Consider the following 18,961-nt stretch of genomic DNA (forward strand, 5'->3'; position numbering starts at 1 on the left):
AAGCTACGTGTGTGTGTGTATATATATATATAGATAGATAGATTATTGATATTATATAGCCACACACACACATACAGGTATATATTACATAGTCTCCTTTATTATGTATATTGCTGTCCCATACACAGTGCCTTCTCTTGTTATGTACAGTTCTGTCCCTTACATATTGGATTATATAGAGCCCTGTTTTTTATTACATACCGTCCTGTCTTGTTAGCTGTATAATGCAATGATGGCTGATGGAGCATGGGAAAGCTTCCTTTCTAATGGAGGAGCTGATGGACTGGTCGTCTGGTCACCGGCTCCTCGATCAGCAGTCATTTTATATCTAACAAGAGAGGGGACCATGTAATAAAAGAGGGCGCTGTGAATAACAAAAATAACAAAAATACACTATGTAAGAGACAGCACTATACATAACAGCAGAGGAAGCTATATAATAAGGGACGGCACCATATATAACTAGAGAGGATGGTAGGTAATAAGGGGCGGTGTTATACATAATAAAAGAGGAAACTATGTAACTAAGGATGGTGTTATACAGAATTAGTGAGTACACTATATACTAAGGGACTGTGTTAGACATAATAAACGATAATGTCTTCCTCCACCTCCCCCTGTTCCTAAGGCCATTATAAGTCCCCCTTCCTCCCATCCCAATCCCCCACACCCCTCATTGTCCTCCTCCCCTCGCATCCCATTATTGTCCTCTCCCCCACCTCCATCATTTTCTTCTCCACCACTATCTTTGCTTTCTCCCCCACCACTCCCATCATTTCCTCCTCCTCCACCACCCCCATTTATTGCCCTTTCCACCACCACCATCATTGCATTCTCACCCACCACCCCATCATTGCCCTCTCGACCATCACCCCATCATTGTCTTCTCCCCATCACTGCCTTCTCCATCACCCCATCACTGTGCCTTCTCCCCATCACTCCCCTCATTGCCTGCTCCATCACCCCATCACTGCCTGCTCCATCACCCCCATCATTGTCTGCTCCATCACCCCATAATTGCCTGCTCCATCACCCCATCATTGTCTGCTCCATCACTCCCCTCATTGCCTGCTCCATCACCCCATCATTGCCTGCTCCATCACCCCATCATTGCCTGCTCCATCACCCCATCATTGCCTGCTCCATCACCCCCATCATTGCCTGCTCCATCACTGCCTGCTCCATCACCCCATCATTGCCAGCTCCATCACCCCATCATTGCCTGCTCCATCACCCCATCATTGTCTGCTCCATCACCCCATCATTGCCTGCTCCATCACCCCATCATTGTCTGCTCCATCACCCCATCATTGTCTGCTCCATCACCCCATCATTGCCTGCTCCATCACTGCCTGCTCCATCACCCCATCATTGCCTGCTCCATCACCCCCATCATTGCCTGCTCCATCACCCTATCACTGCCTTCTCCATCACCCCATCACTGCCTGCTCCATCACCCCCATCACTCCCCTCTTTGCCTGCTCCATCACCCCATCATTGCCTGCTCCATCACCCCATCATTGTCTGCTCCATCACCCCATCATTGCCTGCTCCATCACCCCATCATTGCCTGCTCCATCACCCCATCATTGCCTGCTCCATCACCCCCATCACTGCCTGCTCCATCACCCCCATCACTCCCCTCATTGCCTGCTCCATCACCCCATCATTGCCTGCTCCATCACCCCATCATTGCCTGCTCCATCACCCCATCATTGTCTGCTCCATCACCCCATCATTGCCTGCTCCATCACCCCATCATTGTCTGCTCCATCACCCCATCATTGCCTTCTAGACCATCACTCCCATCATTGCCTGCTCCATCATACACACAGACACACACACACACACACACAGACATACATACATACATACACACAAGACACCACCTCTCTCCTCTCACCTGTCCGCAGCATCGCCCGCGCTTCCTCCCTCACACAGCAGCGGCCGCTGAATGATGACGTCACTCAGCGGCGCTCCTCTGTGTGAAACAGGAAGCGCGGCCTCCGGGCAGGAAGCAGGACGGACCATTGCAGCTCCGCTCCTGCTATTCACTCTTGCAGGCAGCGGAGCTGCCGTGATCGCATCGCTCCCTGCCCGCCGCTGCACTGCACTGCAGGGTGGAATTGCTGCTGCCGCGCCGCCCCCACACACATGCCGCCTGGGGCGGACCGCCCCCCCCGCCCCCCCCACGCTACGCCAGTGGTTGGGCCTACCTGTCTCCACTGTTGGGAGCATCATCCGGAAGTGGAAGGCTTATGGAACTACTGTTAGCCTTCCACGGCCTGGACAGCCTTTGAAAGTTTCCTCCCGTGCCGAGGCCAGGCTTGTCCGAAGAGTCAAGGCTAACCCAAGGACAACAAGGAAGGAGCTCCGGGAAGATCTCATGGCAGTGGGGACATTGGTTTCAGTCAATACCATAAGTAACGTACTCCACCGCAATGGTCTCCGTTCCAGACGAGCCCGTAAGGTACCTTTACTTTCAAAGCGTCATGTCAAGGCTCGTCTACAGTTTGCTCATGATCACTTGGAGGACTCTGAGACAGACTGGTTCAAGGTTCTCTGGTCTGATGAGACCAAGATCGAGATCTTTGGTGTCAACCACACACGTGACGTTTGGAGACTGGATGGCACTGCATACGACCCCAAGAATACCATCCCTACAGTCAAGCATGGTGGTGGCAGCATCATGCTGTGGGGCTGTTTCTCAGCCAAGGGGCCTGGCCATCTGGTCCGCATCCATGGGAAGATGGATAGCACGGCCTACCTGGAGATTTTGGCCAAGAACCTCCGCTCCTCCATCAAGGATCTTAAGATGGGTCGTCATTTCATCTTCCAACAAGACAATGACCCAAAGCACACAGCCAAGAAAACCAAGGCCTGGTTCAAGAGGCAAAAAATCAAGGTGTTGGAGTGGCCTAGTCAGTCTCCTGACCTTAACCCAATTGAAAACTTGTGGAAGGAGCTCAAGATTAAAGTCCACATGAGACACCCAAAGAACCTAGATAACTTGGAGAAGATCTGCATGGAGGAGTGGGCCAAGATAACTCCAGAGACCTGTGCCGGCCTGATCAGGTCTTATAAAAGATGATTATTAGCTGTAATTGCAAACAAGGGTTATTCCACAAAATATTAAACCTAGGGGTTGAATAATAATTGACCCACACTTGTATGTTTAAAATTTATTAAAATTTAACTGAGCAACATAACTTTTTGGTTTGTAAGATTTATGCATCTGTTAATAAATCCTGCTCTTGAATGAAGTTTGAAGGCTCTAACTTATTTGCATCTTATCAAACCTGCTAAATCTGCAGGGGGTTGAATACTACTTGTAGGCACTGTATATATATATATATATATATATATATATATATATATATATATATATATATATATATATATATATATTAAATAAGGAAGTATAAATATATAAATAAGGAAGTTTTTCCTTCTCATCAAAATATAATCATAAACCTTCTAATATAGAAACAAGTTTTGCTTAAAAGGGGTTCTACCACAAACAAAAGTTCATTTTAATCAATAGATATTGGAATAACTTCCACAATTGGATGTGTTAAAAATAAAATGTTCCTGTGCTGAGATAATCTTATACATGTGCCCCTGCCGTGTACTGTGTCTGACCGTACAGAAACACTGCCTGATCATGCCACAGCTCCTGGTATTTATTTAAAAACATCCAATTGTGGAATTATTACAATATCTATTGATTAAAATTAACTTTTGTTCGTGGGAAAACCCCTTTAAACATGGAATCTGGAACAATCAAAACTTAATACTATAAACACATGTGAAATGTGGACAGGAAACAAGGGTTTGTAGCATTAGAGGTGCATGTGCCGTTTACCATCGCGGCAGCTCTAGCAGACATTTGGTACTTTCTTGTGGACCAAATATATTTACACTGCAGGCCAGATTAGGCCTGAGAGCCCGAGTTTCACATCTTTGTTCTAGAAGAAAATCTCATTACACACTTAGCCTAACGAAGACCACATAGTTCCACAGTAAGGGCAGTTTCATACGTCAGTGTCTCCGGTACGTGTAGTGACAGTTTTCTCACGTATCGGAGACATTGACACACGTAGACACATTCTAATGAATGTGTCTATGCAGATGTCAGCGTGTTTTCACGGACCGTGTGTCCGTGTGCAAAACACGCTGACATGTCCGTTTTTGTGCAACAGCATGGACCCATACAAGTCAATGGGTCCGTGTAAACACGTACCGCACACGGATGCTGTCCGGATGCTGTCCGTGTGCGTTTTTAAAAGTCAAAGGGTTAACATTGAAAATAATTTTTCAAAAACACGGACACGGACAGCATACGGATGGTACACACGGACATACAGATAACACACGGATGGCATATGTATGCACACGGACAGCTCTGGTACCGTTTTTTCCGGTACCGGAATTATCTGGACGTGTGAAACTGCCCTAAGGCTGGTTTCACAGTAGCGTTTGGCTTGAGCTGCGGAGGGCTGCGTACTTCCTCCGTTAAGCTAAGCCCACTTCCGCTATTCCGTGTAGCTCCGCCTACTTCTGCATGCGTCCTGCGTATCTATCTTTAACATTGAAAAAAAAAAACGTATGTGGATGTATGCGTTTGTGCGTTCGGCGGGCACGTCAAAACGATGCATCCGCATGTCCTGCATACCCAATGTTAACGATAGGTACGCAGGACGCATGCAGAAGTAGGCGGAGCTAAACGGATGAAGTGCGGAAGTAGGAGGAGCTTAACGGAGGAAGTAGGCAGCCCTTCGCAGCTCAGCCGAACGCTAATCTGAACTTAGCCTAAGAGGCCTTACAGGCTAACTCATACATGGCCCTGTAAACGGAGGTTCAAATTATAGCGAGCAGCAAATAATATTTGTAAATGTTGGAGCAATATTTTATGTTTTCTATCCTTTAGTGTTTAAAAAAAATCCTCAAAATTAACTTTACTAGTAGTAGTGGACAACCACTTTTAAAAGCCATTTTCTAAATTAAAAATTTTAAAAGGCTGAGAATTGTGTACAAAAAAAATTATATCTATACGTATGTACGTACATAGATAGATATATAGACAGAGAATATATATATATATATATATATATATATATATACACACACACACTTTTCCCCTCAGCTCTGGCAATAATTAAGAGACCACTGCAAAATGTTCAGTTTGTCTGATTTTTCTCTTCGTAGGTATATTTTTGAGTAAAATGTAAAATTGCTCTTTTATTCTATAAACTACTGACAACATGTCTTTGAATTTCCAAGCACTAAATTTTGTATTTATTTTCAGGCATTGAGAAATGTTCAAAATAACAAAAAAATGCAGTGCTTGCAGACCTCAAATAATGCTAAGAAAACAAGTTCATATCATTTAGAAATAACAATACTAATGTTTTAACTCAGGAAGAGTTCATAAATCAATATTTTGTTGAATAACCATGATTTTTAAAATCACAGCTTTCATGCGTCTTGGCATGCTTTCCACCAGTCTATCATTCTGCTTTTGGGTGACGTTATGCCACTCTAAGTACCAAAATTTAAGCAGTTGGTCTTTGTTTGATGGCTTGTGACTGTCCGTCTTCATCTTGATTACATTCCAGAGGTTCTCAATGGGGTTCAGGTCTGGAGATTGGGCTGGTCATGACAGGGATTTGATGTGGTGGTCCTTCATCCACACATTGATTGACCTAGCTGTGTGGCATGGCGCATTGTCCTGCTGGAAAAACCAGTCCTCAGAGTTGGGGAACATTGTCTGAGCAGAAGGAGTCAACTGTTTTTCCAGGATAACCTTGTTTGCGGCTTGATTCATACGTCCTTTGCAAAGATTAATCTACCCAATTCAAGCCTTGCTGAAGCATCCCCAGATCATCACCGATCCGCCACCAAATTTCACAGTGAGTGAAGGACACTCTGGCTTCTACGCCTCTCCAGGTCTCCGTCTAACCATTAGACAACCAAGTGTTGGGCAAAGCTGAAAATTACATTCATCAGAGATTACCTTACTCCAGTCCTCTATGTTCCATTCCTTATAGTCTTTGGTAAACTTCAGCCTGGCTCGCCTTTGCTTCTCATTGATGAAAGGCTTTTTTCTACCTTTACATCACTTGAGCCCTGCCTCTAGGAGCCTGTTCTTGCCGTGCACTTCACCCCAGCTGACATTTGCCATTCCTTTTGTAGGTCACTTGATATTATCTTGCAGTTGCTGAGTGACATTCATATAAGATGACGGTCATCCAGGTCAGTGGAGAGGAAAGCCAGAATTGAGCCCTTCTTTTCCTCACTCAAGACTTTTCTTTTCAACTCCTTTGGCATGGTTAAAAGTTATTTTTTTTATTCCTATTACTTTTGGGATATTACTTGCACTTGTTTTGCCATCCAGCTTGTCCTATTGCAAGAGGATTGTGAACACCACAGCAGGGTTTTTTTTTTATACTTTCCTTCGTTAAATAAGATTTTGGTTCAGGTGATCACCTAATCAGAAGCACATTGAGTAGAATGAGGTGTACTCTGGTTGGAATTCAAATGACACTGGAATGGAATGGCTGTCAGACAAGTAGAGAAGCAGATTTCTTATAAAACTATACAGTGGTCTATTAATTTTTGCCAGAGCTTTATGTATGTATGTATGTATACTGCTCAAAAAAAATAAAGGGAACACTTAAACAGAAGAATATAACTCCAAGTAAATCAAACTTCTGTGAAATCAAACTGTCCACTTAGGAAGCAACACGGATTGACAATCAATTTCACATGCTGTTGTGCAAATGGAATAGACAGCAGATGAAAATTTTTGGCAAATATCAAGACACTCAAAGGAGTGGTTCTGCAGGTGGGGACACAAAACCACATCTCAGTACCAATGCTTTCTGGCTGATGTTTTGGTCACTTTTGAATGTTGGTTGTGCTTTCACACTCGTGGTAGCATGAGACAGACTCTTCCAGGATGGCACATCAATGCGAGCTGTGGCAAGAAGGTTTGCAGTGTCTGTCAGCGTAGTGTCCAGTGGCTGGAGGCGCTACCAGGAGACTTAAAGCCGCAATGATACTCTGGGAAATATGCTAATTAGAGGAGCATTGTGGCTTTAAGTCTCCTCATCTCGACATGCTTAGCATGTTATTCTCCGCAAGGAGAAATGATACTTCTTGGATATCGGTCAGACGCCTCTCTCACAGCCAAACCAGATCTCACACTTTGCACTGACGAGGGGCAGTACCCCGAAACACAGTGTCTGCAAATTGAGATTCTGGCTTGGCTTTTATCCTAAGTCATGTAACAAGGCTCGTTAAAGGGTCGACATTGACTTTTAGGATTGCTACCTCCAATAGGTGGCACTAGAGTTCTAGTCCTCTTCCTCTCTGAAGAGACAATTTGCATAATTTGCATATTTCCCAGAGGAGCATTGCGGCTTTAAGTCTCCTCATCTCGACATGCTTAGCATGTCATTCTCCGCAAGGAGAAATGATACTTCTTGGATATAAGTTTTAAAACAGAAATTTTTTTGTCAAATTTCCGATATTTTCACAAAAAAATGCAAGTCATATCAAACAAATTTTAAAGCTGAAGCGTTCGAGAGTTGTAAAGACATAACTTGACACTGGTCAAAAGTGTACAATTTGATCTGGTTCGGAAGGTGAAAACAGGCTTTGAGGGTGAAGGGGTTAATGACCAGAAGCTGTGAGGCTCAGATTGTCATTTAAGCTAGCAGCTTGCCACATTTATCCCAGTTTTCAAAATATTCTTGCTCCAAATTGAAAGAGCTTCTTTGCTCCTTTTCTCTATGCAAAAGGCTGTATGAACTTGTGGTTGCCTGCCACATAGGTTTAGGGGTGGGGGATGTTGAGATAACGCAGTTCCTGTCTCGTAACTGCAGACCCATGTTCCTCTTTGCGTGCATAGGTTCTCCTTAGATCCCCTTTGCATAATTATAATTCAGTTTAAAACTAAAAAGTTACTGCAAAATTATCACCTAACCACAGTGGTCTTAATTATCTTAGATACATATGGCAACGAAGCACGCAATGCAAAAACCAAATAGGTTCTAACAGGCCTATTATATTATTATTAGCAGCATAGTTTACTACAGTTTTCAATATACTGACAAAAAGGTATGCCAACACGACACCAATATGGAAAAAAAACACTTTAAAAGGGAACCTGTCACCAGTTTTAGCCGATACGAGTTACTGTCACCGCCTTTCAGGGCTTATATACAGCATTCTATAATGCTGTATATCTGCTCCCAACCTGACCTGTAAGAGAAGAAAAATAACTTATACTTCCCTGAGGGACGGTCCGGTCCGAAGGGTGTCGCTCTTCTTGGTCCGGCGCCTCCCATCTTCATGTGATGCCGCCCTCCTCCTTGCTTTCGTGTGGATGACGCATCCCTGCATCATCCACACAAGTCTCCCCGGCATCGCGCTCCTGCGCAGGCATACTTCTCTGCCCTGATGAGGGCAGAGCAAAGTACTGCAATGCGCAGGTTCCGGGGCTCGTTGACTTTTCCCGGCACATGCACACTGCAGTACTTTGCTCTGCCCTCAACAGGGCAGATATGTAAACCGATGTGTAATGTTAAAGAACAGCAAGGCCTCAAAAGTACATAGTGCTAATGCAAATGATGTATGTTGCCTAAAATAAACCTGTTTTTTTCCCCACTTTTTGGATTTCTGCAAGTTTCTGTGGATCTTGGTTCGATAATGGATCACATTGAACGGACTGGCCGCGAATAGTGACAGCTTTATGTCAATATCAATAATAAAGAAAGCCCTGCTTGGGTTGATAAATTACTACATTTATGCATTAGTCACAAGCTTACAATTCCTGCAAACTGCACTGCAGCCAGGGCCTTCATTACGATAATCTGAGAGCACATAGGAAAGTAGAGGGCATCAGTCAGGCAACTATCAGATCAAGGCGTGAACTGCAAAATCTTCAATGATGTGCAAATCAGGTGAACCATTAAACTAAACTGCATGGTACCCAGGTTCCCAACCCCTCCCAAATAACAGGACCATTAAGGTATACACAGTATGTCACGGAATGGTTCCATAATTTAACCTGATCCTATTCATAAAAGGACTTGTCCACTAGTAGACAACCCCTATTTAATCACTTCAGAAAGACACGTGAAATAAAAAACCCTGCACAGGGGCGCTATTCCCGGGAGTCATGTGACATTATTGTGTCACAGGTCTGGTGGACTTCTGGCTTGACAGAATATGGATGAGCCGATCAGCAGCCACTTATTTTCTTGTTCCAAACCCATGGCACAACAATGGCATGTGAACCTCGGGAGTAGCAGCTCCACTGCAGGAAAGGATTATCCAAAGTTTATTTTACATGTGGCACAAAAGTGATTTAGCAGGTGGGTTGTCCAAATAGAAGACCACTTTAAGATCAACACAGACGTTCTAGAAAATGAAACAAGATGTATAAGGCTATGTTCACATGTTGTGTTTTTACAGTTTTTTTTCTGCAGGCAAAACCCTGCTCTCTTGGCAGTAAAGAAGCTTCTTCCAAAAAGCTGGTTTTGCTGCGTTTTTCAGGATCCCAAAGCCACCAATGCAAGACATGTGAAACCATCCATTTGGAAAAAAAAGGGCAATTTGATCAAATTATTTAGAGGAAAAAGATTTGTCTGAAAAAAGTATGAATTTTTTTGTTCAGAATAGTCACAGAGTTCATATAAATACACACAATTACAAATGTAACAACGGGGGGGGGTGAAATGGTCAGGAATAGTTAACTTAAGACATTGGCAGCGCATTGAGTTTGTAGAACACTGTTTATCTTGCCCCTGAGGTGATCCGCCATTGTTCAATTTCACACCTTGGTCAGCCAATTTTCACTTTGCAGGCATCACTAATCCTAACTTCCATTTTCCATTCTCAGGTGAGAAGACCAAGACATTATGGTTTAAACTTGGGGGTGGGAGGAATCACCAAAAAAAAAAAAATTTGCTTCACATACTGATGTACATTCTTGTGTTCACTAAAAACGCAGCAAAACCTAATACTTGTGTTCTGTGCTTTTTTTGCATTAACTCATTGCTTTCCATGGGGGAAAGGAAGCTGCAAAAACGCTGAAAGAAATGAAATGCAGCAGTTTTCCAATTCATGTAAACATACTGATCCCTACAGTTGTCAGCTGCATCAGGATCAAGAAGTGTATATGACTAAAGAACTTATTCATAAAAAATATTGCTTTATTATAACCAACTTTATCCTTCCCCCTGGAAGAAACATCGGCGAAACGCGCGTCGGGGTCTGAAGTGTCAGCATGCCATTCGGCATTACAGTCACCCAGCAGTCAGGATACAGGTAATATGTATGGGGCAAGGGACTTTGGTGCTTTTTGATAATTAGGGGTGGACGGCTATTTGCACGGTTATGTCTGTGGGAATTTAAGGCATTGGTCTTTTATATGCTTGGCTATTGGGCTATATAGCCACCGTGCTAATTGTTTGCTGCTATCATGGCCATATGTATATAGCGCCAAATTGAATGCACTAGGTCTCTGAATATGAATGCACTATGTCATTGTAATATAGATATGCCTAACTAACTGCATTTAATTGGTGGCATATTTAGTTGTGTGTATTTTTGTAGCCATTATGGTGCTGGATTTATTGCCAATAAGAATATTGAAATAAGGCTACTATTTAATGCACTATGTCATTTTAATACCAAATCAATTGCACTGTATAGTATGTTAGGTATATATCTAATATATAAAGCTCAAAGTGTGTGTGTATGTAAGTATGTATGTATGTATGTATGTATGTATGTATGTATGTATGTGTGTATGTATATATATATGTGTGTGTGTGTGTGTGTGTGTGTGTGTGTGTGTGTATGTCCGGGATAGGCATCCGCACCGTCGCAGCTACAGCCACACGTCTGGCCCCCGAGAGCGTCCTAAGCTATGTTGTGAGGCGAAATTTTAACCCCGCGCGTTCCAATTCACCAAACAATTTTGCCCCTATCTACATAATGGGGAAACAGTGTGTGCATATCAAGCCCCGCCCCTTATTATGATGTCAAAATGGTTGCCATGGCGACGCTAATGTCATCATAGGTTGTGATCCCCGCCGCTCATTATGATGTCATAATGGTTGACTATGGAATGGAGGATATGTATGACGGGTATAGGGGCACGGGACTATGGGATGGCAGATATGTATATGGGCAATCTACTATGGGATGGAGGATGTGTGATGGGTATGGTATATGGGCACTCTACTATGGGATGGAGGATATGTATGATGGGTATATATGGGCATGGGACTATGGGATGGAGGATGTGTATGATGGGTATATGGGCACTCTACTATGGGATGGAGGATATGTATGATGGGTATATATGGGCACGGGACTATGGGATGGAGGATATGTATGATGGGTATATATGGGCACGGGACTATGGGATGGAGGATGTGTATGATGGGTATATGTGCACGGGTCTATGGGATGGAGGATGTGTGATGGGTATATGGGCACTCGACTATGGGATGGAGGATATATATGATGGTATATGGGCACGGGCCTATGGGATGGTGGATATGTATGATGGATATATGGGCACGGGACTATGGGATGGAGGATGTGTGATGGGTATATGGGCATTGGACTATGGGATGGAGGATATGTATGATGGGTATATGGGCACGGGACTATGGGATGGAGGATATGTATGATGGGTATATGGGCATGCGACTGAGATGAAGGATGTATAATGGGTATATGGGCATGGAACTATGGGATGGCGAATATGTATGATGGGTATATGAGCATGGGACTATGGGATGGAGAATATGTATGATGGGTATATGGGCATGGGACTATGGGATGGAGGATGTGTGATGGGTATATGGGCACGGGACTATGGGATGGAGGATAATTATAATTTGCTATAACTAACCACAGTTAGTTACTATGCCGGGCAGCGCCGGGCTCTTCAGCTAGTAAATTATAAATCAGGGGTCTCAAACACGCGGTCCGCGGGCTGCATGTGGCCCCTGAGGCAGGCATCTGCGGCCCTCGGTGCACCACGTCTCACTCCGAGGCAGGGGAAAGGCACGCATTCAGGAACGGCGATGGCATTGGCTGCTCTGTGTGCACACACTGAACAGGACCTGTGATGAGGTCATAGAAGGGGGAGGAGTCAGGGGTCACATGATCAGGGGCTTCAGTGTGTGCAGGACGGATGCTGCTGTCTGTGTGCTGGTTGTCATGGTACTGGATGAAGATAAGTTTATGCTTGGGGTCAGGAGGGGTTTACAGGGTGGATGGAGCAGAGCCCTGTGTGTTCGAAGTGTACAGAGCGGAGCCCTGTGTGTTTGAGGTGTACGGAGTGGAGCCCTGTGTGGTCAAGGTGTGCGGAGCCGCGTGTGTACGGGGTGTATTAAGTTTAAAAGGAATGCGGCCCCCCAGCTCAAATTTTTTTTACGTGTGGCCCATTTACTCTGCCGTGTTTGAGACCCCTGTTATAAATTGATTACATATATACACTCACTGGCCACTTTATTAGGTACACCTGTCCAACTGTGTGTTAAGACTTAATTTCTAATCAGCCAATCACATGGCGGCAACTCAGTGCATTTAGGCATGTAGACATGGTCAAGACAATCTCCTGCAGTTCAAACCGAGCATCAGTATGGGGAAGAAAGGTGATTTGAGTGCCTTTGAACGTGGCATGATTGTTGGTGCCAGAAGGGCTGGTCTGAGAATTTCAGAAACTGCTGATCTACTGGGATTTTCACGCACAACCATCTCTAGGGTTTACAGAGAATGGTCCGAAAAAGAAAAAAAATCCAGTGAGCGGCAGTTCTGTGGCCGGAAATGCCATGTTGATGCCAGAGGTCAGAGGAGAATGGGCAGACTGGTTCGAGCTGATAGAAAGGCAACAGTGACTCAAATTGCCACCCGTTACAACCAAGGTAGGCAGAAGAGCATCTCTGAACGCACAGTGCGTCGAACTTTGAGGCAGATGGGCTACAGCAGCAGAAGACCACACTGGGTACCACTCCTCTCAGCTAAGAACAGGAAACTGAGGCTACAATTTGCACAAGCTCATCGAAATTGGACAGTAGAAGATTGGAAAAACGTTGCCTGGTCTGATGAGTCTCGATTTCTGCTGCGACATTCGGATGGTCGGGTCAGAATTTGGCGTAAACAACATGAAAGCATGGATCCATCCTGCCTTGTATCAACGGTTCAGGCTGGTGGTGGTGGTGTCATGGTGTGGGGAATTTTTTCTGGGCACTCTTTGGGCCCCTTGGTACCAATTGAGCATCGTTGCAACGCCACAGCCTACCTGAGTATTGTTGCTGACCATGTCCATCCCTTTATGACCACAATGTACCCAACATCTGATGGCTACTTTCAGCAGGATAATGCGCCATGTCATAAAGCTCGAATCATCTCAGATTGGTTTCTTGAACATGACAATGAGTTTACTGTACTCAAATGGCCTCCTCAGTCACCAGATCTCAATCCAATAGAGCATCTTTGGGATGTGGTGGAACGGGAGATTCGCATCAGGGATGTGCAGCCGACAAATCTGCGCCAACTGTGTGATGCCATCATGTCAATATGGTCCAAAATCTCTGAGGAATGCTTCCAGCACCTTGTTGAATCTCTGCCACGAAGAATTGAGGCAGTTCTGAAGGCAAAAGGGGGTCCAACCCCTTACTAGCATGGTGTACCTAATAAAGTGGCCAGTGAGTGTATATTCCTGTATATCTCTGAATTGCTGTAGCTGACCTTCTGGTGTTATATCGGGTTTGAGGCACCCTAATTTTATATACCGTATATTTGTTTTTTTAATGTTGGTTATAATAAACCAATAATTTTTATTAACAACATCTTTAGTCATATACACTTCTTGATCCTTATGCAGCTAATAACTGTAGGGATCAGTATGTTTACATGTTGTTTGAAGTGTTGCCCACCCTCGTGGTAGGAAATGGGCTTGAGTAGTGTGCTTACAAGTTTTCCAATTCAGTCAGAAAAAAAAGAACTGAACAACATTTCTGAAAGCTCAGATTTTGCCGCTACTGCAAAACGCAGCTTTTAATTTGCATGAATTTGCACTATCCCCTTCCGGACCAGTGATACAACGTATGCATCATGAAAGTCGGTGCTAATCCGACCAATGACGCATATACTGTGTCATGACTTGATCGCCCTCCTGCGGGTTGGGTGACCGGGGTCAATGAAAGGTCACCCAACCCGCAGGTACAGGGTGCTTTGTGCTTCACCCCATGGGGGGTGGCTTTGCCCCCCGTGGCTACGATCGCTCTGAATGGCTGTTAAAAGTGAAACAGCCAGAGTGATAGTAATATTTCATCAATGAAAATTGATGAAATATTACAATCCAGCCATGGCCGATGCTGCAGTAGCATCGGACATGGCTGGAGACCGCGATCAGACACCCCCCCCCCCCCCCCCACCGACTGAAGACTATCTGCCGCAGCCTTCAGTATCAGTGCCCCCACCGCTCCCCCCGCCATCCGATCATAGTCCCTCCCCCACCCGGTACCTCCTGAGTCCCCGTGTCGCTCCCGATGTCCCTCCTACCTCCCGCATGGGCGCCGCCATCTTCCAAAATGGTGGGCGCATGCGCCCGTCGATTCTGCCAAGCAGATTCCATTCATTCATTTTGATCACTGTGATAGATCCTATGACAGTGATCAAAATAAATAAAATAGTAAATCACCCCTCCCTTATCACCCCCATAGATAGTGTGGTGCAGTAACCTCTGTTAAAGCTAGGAGGCGCTGCATATGCGACTTAGAATATGCATGTGGGCATTTCCTTGATGGTGAAACAGTGACCGGCATGGTTGTAAATGTCCAGTATATGTCGCAGAGGTTTTCTGCTCTATAAGCCAAAATAGCGTTGTTATGCTGGGACTTGTAGTACACGAGTTGTTTATCTATAACGGCGGCCCATAGGGCTAGTCAGAGAGCTGGGCAGGATCGGCTAGCCACAAATACAATGCCCACACATGGGGGTGGTTTGGGATATATAATGTGACTGAGGTCTGATCACATGGGTTATTTGTTTTGATCCTGAGTGGTCAGAGTGCAAGGTCCCAGAAGGCCTGTGTGTTGGAAGTGTCTCGGATTGAAATTCCTGGAAGAGCTCATGGAAAGGCCTGGACCTGGTAGCGTCTGTGACTGCTCTGTGTAGGGAAGCTACTGCCCAGCTGTGACTCTGCAACTGTAGACGGCCTAGTGAGCAAGGCACTGTCTGGAACAGTGATCCCAGTGCGGCCACTTCCCTGATAACCGACGAGGGATAAACTGTAAGTAACGCTGACCAGGGTCAATAAGAGACTTTGTATGCTTTACATGGTAACGCTGCATGTGTGCTGGACATGGCACAGCCTGTGTGCCCACAGGCCTCAGAGAGGGAAGCTCTATTATGGACATTAAGAATTCGTCTGTCTGATGCAACACTGTTTGCCTTGTTTTCCTGTGACATTGGTTTATGAAGGAAATAAGCCACACAGACTGTTACTTTAAGCAAAAGTGTTCCTGTGTTCTTCAATATTGCCGCCAAGCGAGTTAATCCCCGTCCACTCATTTGGTGGATCTCTACAGTAGGGACAAATAATAAAATAAAGAAAATGGGTCAGGGTTAGGGGTGTGTTGGGGTTAAGGTTGAGTTAGAATTGAGGGGTTTCCACTATTTAGGCACATCAGGGGGTCTCCAAACATGACATGGCGCCACCATATATTCCAGCCAATTTTGAGTTCAAAAAGTCAAAACAGTGCTCTCTCCCTTCCGAGCTCTGCCATGAGCCCAAACAGTGGGTTTTCCAACAACATATGGGGTATCAGAGTACTCAGGAGAAATTGGACCCCAAAAGTTGTCGTCCATTTTGCCCTGTTACCCTTATAAATATAAATTGCGGGCTAAAAAATAATTGAAAAAATGATTTTTTATTTTCACGGCTCTGCGTTATAAACTTCTGTGAAGCACTTGGGGGTTCGTGCTCACCACAAATCTAGATAAGTTCCTTGGGGGGGGTCTAGTTTCCAAAATTGGGTCACTTGTGGGGGGAGCTCCCATTTTGAGGCACACAGGGGCTCTCCATACGCGAAATGGTGTCCGCTAACGATTGGAGCTAATTTTCCATTCAAAAAGTCAAATGGCGCTCCCTCCCTTCCGGGCCCTGCCGTGCGCTCAAACAGTGGTTTATGACCACATATGAGATATCGGTGTACTCAGGAGAAATTGCCCAACAAATTTTAGTATTAATTTTATCCTGTTGCCATGTGAAAATGAAAAAATTGAGGCCAAGAGAAAATTTGTGTGAAAAAAAAAAAAGTACTTTTTCATTTTTACGGATCAATTTGTGAAACACCTGGGGGTTCAAAGTGCTCACTATGCATCTGGATAAGTTCCGGGGGGGTGTCTAGTTTCCATAATGGGGTCACTTGTGGGGGTGCGCCAATGTTTAGGCACACAGGGGCTCTCCAAAAGCGACATGGTGTCGGCTAACGATTGGAGCTAATTTTCCATTCAAAAAGTCAAATGGCCCTCCGTCCCTTCCCTTTGCGCCCAAACAGTGGTTTATGACCACATGAGGTATCGGTGTACTCAGGAGAAATTGCCCAACAAATTTTAGGATCCATTTTATCCTGCTGCCCATATGAAAATGAAAAAACGGAGGCTAAAATAACATTTTTGTTGGAAAAAATAAAATGTACTTTTTTTCCCTTCCACATTGCTTTAGATGCTGTGAAGCACCTGAAGGGTTAATAATCTTCTTGAATGTAGTTTTGAGTAGCTTGAGGGGTTCAGTTTTTAGAATGGGTCTTTTCTGCCATATAGACCCCTCAAAGTGACTTCAAATGTGAGGTGGTGCCTAAAAAAAAAAAAATGGTTTTGTAAATTTTGTTGTAAAAATGAGAAATCACTGGTCAACTTTTAACCCATATAACTTCCTAACAAAAAAAAAAATTTGCTTCCAAAATTGTGCTGATGTAAAGTAGACATGTGGGAAAAAAATTAATCGACCTAAATTTATCACTAACATGAAGCCCAATATGGCACGAAAAAAAAACAGTCTCAGAATCGCTAGGATCCGTTGAAGCGTTCCAGAGTTATTACCTCATAAAGGGACACTGGTCAGAATTGCAAAAAGTGGCCTGGTCATTAAGGGCAAAATAGGCTTGGTCATGAAAGGGTTAAAAAAAAACTGCAAAAAAACAAAAAAAAGTGAACATAGCTTAAATGTCTGATAGAAGTTTGTACCATCTCGGGGATGACTATAAAAAGAACCAAGGTCCCCTGACCTGGCTGCTGAAGCAGTAGCTGTCCACCGCATCTGGGCAAGGAAGGCACATAGCAAATGTGGTACCAATATTCAAAAAGGGCTCTAAAAGTGAACCTGGAAATTATAGGCCAGTAAGTCTAGCCTCTATTGTTGGTAAAATATTTGAAGGGTTTCTGAGGGATGTTATTCTGGATTATCTCAATGAGAATAACTGTTTAACGCCATATCAGCATGGGTTTTTATGAGGAATCGCTCCTGTCAAACCAATCTAATCAGCTTTTACGAAGAGGTAAGCTATAGACTGGACCAAGGTGAGTCATTGGACCTGGTATATCTTGATTTTTCCAAAGCGTTTGATACCGTACCACACAAGAGATTGGTGCACAAAATGAGAATGCTGGGTCTGGGGGAAAATGTGTGTAAATGGGTAAGTAACTGGCTTAGTGATAGAGAATATACCATTTATAACCACCCTCTGCTTTCTAACTGGGTCGCTGTGACCAGTGGGGTACCGCAGGGGTCGGTGTTGGGACCTATTCTCTACAACATATTTATTAACGATCTGATAGAAGGTTTAGGCTATGTGCACACGTAACGGAACTCTTGCGGAAATTACCGCGAGATTCCGAAAATCCTTTCCGCGGGAAAATCGCATTTTAAATTCCCGCGATTTTCCCGCGGAAAAACTAGCATTTTGCAAGCGTAATTAGCTTGCAGAATGCTAGCGTTCTCCAAGCGATCTGTAGCATCGCTTGGAGAACTGATTGACAGGTTGGTCACACTCGTCAAACACAGTGTTTGACGAGTGTGACCAACTTTTTACTACTGAGGCCGCCTATACGGCATCAGTAGTAAAAGATAGAATGTAAAAAAAAAAAAAAAAAAAAAATACTGTTATTCTTACCTTCCGACGTCCCGCGCATCCGTTCCCAGTAATCCTTTGTGAAAATGCCCGCGATGACGTCCGTTCTCGCGGGATCGCGACGTCTCGCGGTAATTCGCGATGATGTCGCGCGAATGACCGCGAGACTTCGCGATCCCGCGAGATCGGACGCGATCGCGGGCATTTTCGCAAAGGATTACTGGGAACGAGAGCGTGGAGAGAGGCGGGAAGGCTGCGGGGGACATCGGAAGGTGAGAATAACAATATTTTTTATTTTATAATTCTATTTTTTACAGGGATATGGTACCCAAAGCCCGGAGGACAGTCTCCTCTCCTCCGGACCGTGGGTACCATCCGCAATTGTTCTGCTTACTTTCCGCATGTTGTGCACAGCCACATGAGGGAAGTAAGCGGAACAATACATTCCTATGGGTGCGGGATCGCCGCGATTCCGCAAAATAATGAGCATGCTGCGTTTTTTACCGCGAAGCGATTCCGCTGCGGTAAAAACCGCAGCATTAGCACAGCATTGCGGAATCCCATAGGAATGCATGGGATGCTTATTTTTCGCGGCAAAATCGCGCGGTTAAAACCGCCGCGGAAACGCGAAAAAAACGCCACATGTGAACTCAGCCTTACACAGTAAAATATCGCTATTTGCAGATGATACAAAACTATGTAATGCAGTCAATACAAGAGAAGATAGTATTCTGCTACAGATGGATCCGGATAAGTTGGAAACATGGGCCGATAGGTGGCAGATGCAGTTT

The 18,961-nt window shown here is 44.6% G+C and overlaps 1 protein-coding gene across 10 annotated transcripts in view; it reads right to left on the reverse strand.

The window, feature by feature from the left end:
• CASK (calcium/calmodulin dependent serine protein kinase) overlaps positions 1–18,961 on the reverse strand; it is a 417,331-nt gene that overhangs the window by 245,986 nt on the left and 152,384 nt on the right. The window lies entirely within an intron of this gene.

The sequence above is a fragment of the Dendrobates tinctorius genome, unplaced genomic scaffold (assembly GCF_039654945.1).
Source record: "Dendrobates tinctorius isolate UK_male_01 unplaced genomic scaffold, ASM3965494v1 ptg000016l, whole genome shotgun sequence".
NCBI lineage: Eukaryota > Metazoa > Chordata > Amphibia > Anura > Dendrobatidae > Dendrobates > Dendrobates tinctorius.